The sequence below is a fragment of the Salmo salar genome, chromosome ssa25 (genome assembly GCF_905237065.1).
Source record: "Salmo salar chromosome ssa25, Ssal_v3.1, whole genome shotgun sequence".
Classification (NCBI taxonomy): Eukaryota; Metazoa; Chordata; class Actinopteri; order Salmoniformes; family Salmonidae; genus Salmo; species Salmo salar.
The window spans coordinates 32,637,013-32,646,145 of NC_059466.1; the positions used below are offsets into that span (position 1 = coordinate 32,637,013).

A 9,133-nucleotide genomic window follows, 5' to 3' on the forward strand; every position below is an offset into this window, starting at 1 on the left:
GATGCCATCTATTTTGTGAAGTGCACCAGTCCCTCCTGCAGCAAAGCACCCCCACAAAATGATGCTGCTACCCCCGTGCTTCACGGTTGGGATGGTGTTCTTCGGCTTGCAAGCATCCCCCTTTTTCCTCCAAACATAACGGTGGTCATTATGGCCAAACAGTTCTATTTTTGTTCCATCAGACTAGAGGACATTTCTCCAAAAGTACGATCTTTGTCCCCATGTGCAGTTGCAAACCATAGTCTGGCTTTTTTTATGGTGGTGTTGAGCAGTGGCTTCTTCCTTGCTGAGCGGCCTTTCAGGTTATGTCGATATAGGACTCGTTTTACTGTGCATACACATACTTTTGTACCTGTTTCCTCACAAGGTCATTTGCTGTTGTTCTGGGATTGATTTGCACTTTTCGCACCAAAGTACGTTCATCTCTAGGAGACAGAACGCATCTCCTTTCTGAGCGGTATGACGGCTGCGTGGTCCCATGGTGTTTATACTTGCGTACTATTGTTTGTACAGATAAACGTGGTACCTTCAGACATTTGGAAATTGCTCCCAAGGATGAACCAGACTTGTGGAGGTCAACAATTGTTTTCCTGAGGTCTTGGCTGATTTCTTTTGATTTTCCCATGATGTCAAGCAAAGAGGCACTGAGTTTGAAGGTAAGCCTTGAAATACATCCACAGGTACTCCTCCAATTGACTCAAACGATGTCAATTAGCCTATCAGAAGCTTCTAAAGCCATGAAATCATTTTCTGGAATTTTCCAAGCTGTTTAAAGGCACAGTCAACTTAGTGTGTGGCTCAGTTGGTAGAGCATGGTGTTTGCAACGCCAGCATGGTGTGTGCAACGCCAGGGGTGTGGGTTCGATTCCCACGGGGGGCCAGTACAAAAAAGAAATGTATGCACTCACTACTGTAAGTCGCTCTGGATAAGAGCGTCAGCTAAATGATTATAATGTATAATAATGTACTATGACTAGGGTGGCTGGAGTCTTCTGACTCACTGGAATTGTGATACAGTGAATTATAAGTGAAATAATCTGTCTGTAAACAATTGTTGGAAAAATTACTTTTGTCATGTACAAAGTAGATGTCCTAACCGACTTGCCAAAACTATAGTTTGTTAACAAGAAAGTTGTGGAGTGGTTGAAAAACGAGATTTAATGACTCCAACCTAAGTGTATGTAAACTTCCGACTTCAAGTGTGTGTGTGTGTGTGTGTGTGTGTGTGTGTGTGTGTGTGTGTGTGTGTGTGTGTGTGTGTGTGTGGTGTACCGACAGAGCCTAATACAAGCAGAAGTCTGCATTACTTGTCACAGTGTTAGTCAACCTCTTAGAACCTCCAGACTGTGGTATTACTATGAGAGCGTATAGGTGAGTGTTTCAAATTACAAACGGTAGGAAATGGCAGAGATAAAGGCTAACCAAGGCAGACATGAAACTTAAATGGCTCCTACACGTTGGTTTGGTATCCATTCCAGAGCTGTGTTCTAAGAGCCAATATTCAAGGACAGGGTTATCCTGGAAACCAGAACAGCGAGAGGCCATGGTCAAGGCTGCACACCAGACCAGACAGATGGCCCATACAAACATAATGAGAGCAGCAGAAATCTTTACAACTACCACCATTAATTATTAACTTCAGTGTTATTTTCCTTTAACTGCCGTGACCGTATGTCCCATTTCTAGAAAACAATATACTGTTTCAACTTTGGTTAACAATACGATAAAATCACAATACTTACATGCTGACTGCGTGTGTGCGCATGTTGATTTTGTCTATCCCCACCAGACGCGATCATGACACACAGATTAAAATTCCAAAACCAACTGTGAATCAATTTATATTCATTTTGGGGCAAGTCGAAACATACATGAAACATTCTTGGACATTTAGCTAGCTAGCTTGTCCTGGGAGATGAACATTGGGTTGTTATTTTATCTGACATGCATATGGTCCTCTTTTTAGTTGGTTCTTTGTAGAAATTTAAACCGGCGTCATACAAAACGTGTGTTTCTCTACTCCGACAATTAATCCACAGATATAAAGGGAAACGTAGTTCGTTTTTAAGTTAATTATCTGCTATTAATCTTGCCTCGTTTGTCTTTCAAGCATCCACGTGGGTTTGTATCTTCCTGATATCCAATATGGAGGGGACTTGCAGCGCAGCGCGTTGAGTGTTTCAAATAGAACTAAGTCCTATTTTAGCACTTGGCTACGGGGACGCTTATTCACGCAAGCTGTGTGGGTGAAATTACAGAATACATGTAAGTCTACGCAACGCGGCCGGTGTGGTTTGCGTGTTGGGTGCCGATACAATATACATTGCAATTCTCACGATTCTGTATGTATTGCGATTCTATACTGGATCGTTCCACATCAGAAAGCACAAGAAAGAGGATTTCGACACACACCATCTCGGGTTGTTCTGAAATCGTTTCAATAAATATAGTACCCAACTTCCGATTTGAACCAAACTTCTTCATACCAATGAGCAAGAAGAAGGAATCCCCCCAAAAAGGTCAAAAGCCACCCACAGCACCGCCACATCCCATGCCAAAACATGGTACTTTCACACTACTTTATGGTAAATAATGCAAGTGACTTCAATTACTAATTTCTCTGAACGGGGCAAAAAAACGAATCACCAGATTCACAGGTAATACATTACATAATATGGAAAAACAATACTACAAGCCACGGCTTCATTCCACTTGTCAAACATAGAGAACTGATACTGTATACTAGTTGTTGGGGTGCGATTGGCATGGGGAAGTGGGGGATTCCTCATCTCTTACTCATTGGTAGGAAAAAGTTTGGTCTAAATCAGATGTTGGGTACTATATGTATTGGATATTATCTGAATCCTATATATTTACATGGCCAATTTGGGTGAAATCAATTAGCATAATTTCTCAGATGAAATACAATTTCAACAAAATGTTTCAGGTATGCCAATCTAACCTGTGCATGAGAAAATGAGTTATCATCAGTCATGGAAATAAAAGTGCTGAAAACACGTTGGTTCACTATTAAAAAATAATATTGAGGCCAAGCTATAAGATGAAAAATACAGGCGTTTTGGCACAGGTAAAACTGACTATCGCTAGCAAAAAATACAAATATATATATATTCTTTTAACAAATTGATAATTGGAGTCATATTAATATTGTCCAAAAATAACATTGCGATATGCAACTGTATCGATTGTTTTCCCCACTAGTAGCCATGCCAAACAGCTGACTTACAGTAGGCTAATGATTTAACGGTAAGTATTCACAACAAACTAATTATTCTCAGGAAAACAATACAGCAACAGAACTCCAGAGAAGGGACGCAGGTTTTCTTTGTCACACAAAAAAAAAACTTCACAACTCATTGGGGACAATACAATGTCACACAAATTCCTTTCTGATGATGTATCATGGGTTCACAGTAAATGCTCCCCAATTACACTCTGATATTGTGAAATCATACATGGAAAAAATTGGCAGGTCATCAGATAAATCTACATTATTTTCTACAAATACTATTTTTGTTTTTTTATAACTTTCAATAAACAGTAGGCCTATGGGTTTAAAGCGGAATGTGTATTCTATTCCCCTGTACTTCCCTCAATTAGAATCTCTCGCCATCCTTTTTATGACACGTCACAAACCTGACACGTATATGACACCACTATCTCCTGGGTTACACAATTCATAGGATAGCTTATTAGATATGCCTCAATTACTTTTGTGCTTTACCAGGAGCAGAATGGGGTCTGTCTGGAATCTATAGCATTCAAACAAGGGCACTAGCAATCATTACAGTTCAGGTCTGAGAATAGAGATTGATTCGCAGCTGCAGCGAGCAGTTGCCGTAACAACATGTACATTGAGGTTTTTGCTGTGGCCTCCAGTACACTCTCGACAGGCCTCCAACTTGTCTTTACATGTATGGCATAAACACAAACAAAGTCATGAGGGTACAGCCAGACACAACAACAAACACATCCATCCCAGATCCCAAATAAATGGATGTAGTCTTGAACAAGGCTGTAATACCATCAATGGGTGTTATTTCTGAGTAAAATATTGGCTGGTGGCCCATGTGAACCGTAAGCCCCTCTTGCCTGCCATGCCTCCTCCCATGTTCTATTAGAAATAAATATTGCTGCATAAATATTTGAACAAATGCAGAGTTCGAGAGCGGTTGTCACATGGGGTTTCTGTATCTGGGACTAACTTCAGGTACTGCTAGTGAATGGGAATTGAAGCACTGCTGTGAACAAATGGGAGTTCCACACAAAATGCCCTCTATTGAAAGATCTCATCTCCTGCACAAAGGGGTAACTTTCACAAATGTATCTAAATAACAAAATGTATAACCAAATGAAACAACAAACTACTGAGTGAAGGAGAACATCTAAATGACCATGAGCCTACAGTGGAACATTGGAGACTGGTAGGGTTGTGTTATTGGTTCATGGAGGGAAATAGGTTACCTTTTCTGTTTTACGCTACTTTCTTTTTTCAGGCAATGAATGTTTTTGTTGTATGTAAAACATGTCTATTTGAAAAATGAAAACTAATATTAAAAAAAGACTACAACCTGACTGAGGGCAAAGAGTCCATCTGAAAGAGCGGTAGATAGCCTAGCGGTTAGAGCATTGGTCCAGTGAAAGGTCGCTGGCTCCAATACCCGAGCTGACAAGGTAAAAAAAAAAGTTATAATAAAAATTGGCCGATGTGCCCTTAACCCTAAATTGCCCCAGGGGCGCCGTACTACTATGGCTATGGGTTGGCAACCCTGTTCCTGGAGTGCCTAAGGTACTGCAGGATTTTGTTCCATCTAGGCCGGCCCTAAACAAGGGGTGCATTCAGTTTGCTTGAACGTTTGCTACATTGCTGAACGTTTTTACTGAATGACATGTTTTCCCAAAACATTCTTGAACGGACTTTGAGATATGTTTACTCCGTTCACTGGGCGTGCCAGGGTGTGGCTTGACGCAACGAGTGACATATTTAAAGGGCAGCGATGCATTCTGAACCCACAACCCAACCCTTCTCCATTTTTCAACTGGTCATTTAGTACAGTACCACTTCCATTCAATTACGTTTTTATGTACTGAAAGCAGCCCTGACCAACTGAGCTAATTGATCAGTTCAGTGATTGCCTAAATTCAACACACCCGGTCTTCCAGGTCAGTTAAATCAAAAACAGGACCATGACCAGGGTTGCCAACCCCTGCTGTAAAACAACCTGTTTCACTACAGCTATCCAGTGTATGTGACCAAATTATTTTAAGTTGGCTGTTGTATACGTCATTCTAGTCACAATTAGCGCACTTTAGCAACAACCATCCAGGCATTTCTAACCTGAACACACAACGTCACCATTCACCACTAAAGCCAAAGGACAAATCAGATCACTGAACCTTCAATAGACATACAAACACATGGCCAACAATATTATTCATCTAGGCCCCCTAGAAAGCTGAGACATTCAAGTGTAAACAATCTGGGTCTTCTGAAACACTGCTCATCGGGAAAAAAACAACTATATAATCTCCCAGAACATAATGTTCACTAAGACATAAACCAATTCAAAGTCTTGACAATATCATTGCAGGTTTTCCCAAACTCGGTCCTCGGGACCCTAAGGGATACATGTTTGGGTTTTTGCCCTAGCACTACACAGCTGACTCAAATAATCAACTAATCATTAAGCGTTGACTCAACGTGCACCCCTTAGGATCCCGACGACCGAGCTTGGGAAACGCTGCATTAAGGCTTTGCGTTGCTGTTACCACCGATACTGCTCCATCTCCAAAATGGGGCCAAGGTTCACAGTCATACCTTCCACAAATGGAAAAGCCTTGTCATCCAGGAGCAGCAATTAAGTTATAATAAACCCCCATTGTTCTTTTAATAGATGGCACTAAACCAGTTGTTCTTATGACTCATTTGGTTTCACTCTACAACCAAACCAGTGGACACAGGCAAGACAAGCTCCAGTTTTTGTTGGTATTCTAGGCCTTTATTAGTTCAGATTCCTTGGTAATGGAGGATCATCATAAGAGTTAGAATACGATAATTTAAGTGTCACTGTACTGGTAAACTCATGCCATACATTGAAGAATGTTGGTGGGTGTTGTCAAGTTTTATATGACTGCACATTATCCCATAAAATGTAAGTGTGAGGATGGAAATGACTTTATGTTAACATAGAGCCTAAATAGTCTTTACAGCGCTGTGTTCTGTGTCTAACGTAAGGACCTAGATACCATCAGATCACCAGGTGATAGAGGTGGTGCCATCCCACTGGGCACAGACATCAGTTAAATGTCTATTTTGTATTTACATTTGGTTGAGTTGTCAACTAACATGAATTCAACCAAAAAATGTAACCATGATATTGGATTAAGGTTAAAAGTTGGGTGAAAAAAAGTACTTTTTGCAAATCCAATCAGAGTTCAAGAGCAGCGGGTAGCCTAGTGGTTAAAGCGTTGGGCCAGTAACTGAAAGGTTACTGGATCAAATCCTGAACTGACAAGGTAAAAATCTGTCGTTCTGCCTCTGAACAAGGCAGTTAACCCACTGTACCCCGGTAGACCTTCATTGTAAATAAGAATTTGTTCTTAACTGACTTGCGTAGTAAAAGGTCAAATCTTTTTTTTTTTAAACAATTCCAAGCTGATTAAACGTGGAATTATTTTAAAATAATTATGGTGTGGAAACAACGTTGAGTCAATCGGTTTTTTCCCAGTGGGATAGGCCTAGGCTACATTCCATGTGATGATGCCTCTTCTAAACCTCAAGCCTCCCAGTGACCTATCCACAAGCTTCGCCAATACCATTCAGTATATCCATTCTCGAAAGACTCCTCCAATTTCATGTGTAAACACAAGGAAATACACAAACTCTAAAATCTAATGCCCAATTAACATTTTAACTAATTTATTGAATGGGCTGGAGGGTGAATGTTGCTTTTATACATGGGCTAAACGTCACCATTTTGACTGATACTGTAACAAGAAGTAACCCTGGCAGCAGGTTACTATGAAACCAATGTCTGTCTGACTGGTGGTGCAGTTGACTCTACTTCCCCTCCCCCACTCATGCGCTTCCGAACTATCAGCATGAGCAATGCCTTTTAAATGTGGCCAATATTACAGTTTATTATTAAGTTTGAGTATGTTAAGTTGCATCATACGTTTTCTTTTTCATTTACTCTTTAATCTAAAAATCAGGGTTATAACTCAGCAGGGAAACACAATAACTGCCACAAGAAGTTACTACATTTGATGTATTGCAGCTCAACAAAATGTGTAATTTATGTCAAAATATACAATAATTAAAGTACTATGTTAAAAAAAAAGGCAACGTTTATATTAGACTACTAACAATTAAAAAATCGAAATGTTCCTTTGGAAGACATTTCTACACATGTAGAGTGTGATCCAGTAAACGTGTCATAATAAACAGTGTTACTCAGTTCAGCAAGTATTAACATGCAACAATGTATAATTCATGGAAGTACTATGTTACTATTAATGAAACTTGAACAAAAGTTCTAACTTACCTTTCTCAGAGTGAGCTCGTGGTGTTGCCGCCACCTCTTCCACTTCCACAAGGAGATCCTGCAACTCAATAAGCAAGGGACGACTTTCCTCCCATTTTGCTTATCATACTTCAAGTTCTGTCCACCGCTGCTATCTCTAACTGCGTTCCGAAGGTAACAGAGATGGGCTAAAATATATATTCCTGGCAAATGATTGTGTGGCATGTAAAGTTTAAAGAAGCGCGAGGTCTAAAGCTGGGGATGTATGCAATTGAGTTTTCAGCGTTTCTGAAAATAGAACGTCAAGAGACAGCAGCAAGCACTCATCGGCATAGAGAAAGAGGGCTGAGAGAGCGAGAGATAGACTGTCGTGACCTACAATGAAAAAATCAGCACCTGACCTTGAACCTGCTTATTCAAAACATAAAAATCCTTCCAGTAGCCTAAATGGTAACGAAATAACATGATGTTATTTTGCCTACAAGCCATGTTCTTTATAGATGAAAATTTAGAATTTGACCTCTTTTCAATGATTTCCTCTATTGTGCCATTTACAAATTATGGTTATTAGCCCTTATTGCCTCAAGTTAATTTCTTGTACATAATTGCATGTGCATATGTGGTCTCAGAACATGGCCACTGCAAACTTCAACCAAAGAGCATTGTAGCTATAGTCATGTATTGTCTTTGGTAGCCTACTTGTCATTTTTACATTGTATTTTGCCATTTTAAAATACAAATATAAATTCAGTGATGATAACAATGATTATTGATTAATGTCATTGCAACACCTACAAAACATATTGTGTGATAAATTTTTTTAAGTAGGCCTATGTATTACTTTATATGGTAAAATATTATTGTTTGATTAAACATCTACATCAATCAAGGATAAACTACACTGTAATCCCAAAATATATATTTGAAGTGAATCGGAGTCAAAGTTTGAAGAATTGCAATAAACTATAATCTTAGCTTTGTTAGAAAATGACTAATGTTTCTAATGCACAAAGGCCAAAGACCTTGGGTGGTTGGATCTGGTAAAAGGGCTACGGTAGTAATCTTCACATGATGCAACCCTACATTGTATCTGGCCTCTGAGTTGATTCCCCTCCCCCACTGATCTGTATTTTTCGCCTGTTGGGTCACATAGTGGTTGATTAATTCTCCTTTCGCATTGCTCAGTCATTCAGATTTGGAAAGTAAATAACAAGTTGACATCGTTACTGCTCTACATTCGTGTGACACATTCCTTTGGTTACCGTATGAGCGTGAATATTTGCGCACAAATGACTAAAGAATTATGCAATTCATCATCATACAGTAGGTCAGAGTACCATGCACACGTTTGAAAAAGATAGCAATGGAGTCATACCTATGTAATAACATTGTTATTAACACTTATTACATAGTATTGCATAGTACTTTAGTAATCACTGTTACCGTTTCCACATTTTATTTCACAAATGATAGTGATACCGACTGTACTACTACTGTAGCCAAGTAAAATGTGGATTCTGAACTGCCAAATGTGACTGTATATCAAAAGCATCACTCATAGTCAAAATTGAATTTAAATATAATTTAGA

At 39.4% G+C, this 9,133-nt stretch overlaps 1 protein-coding gene across 1 annotated transcript in view; it reads right to left on the reverse strand.

Moving 5' to 3' along the window:
* The window catches only part of LOC106586619 (F-box-like/WD repeat-containing protein TBL1X), a 38,065-nt gene extending 30,161 nt beyond the window's left edge, over positions 1-7,904 (reverse strand). The window contains exon 1 of the mRNA XM_014174104.2: positions 7,566-7,904. The gene's annotated coding sequence lies outside the window, so the exon portion shown is untranslated. The remainder of the gene's footprint in view (positions 1-7,565) is intronic.
* Positions 7,905-9,133: the final 1,229 nt, after the last annotated feature.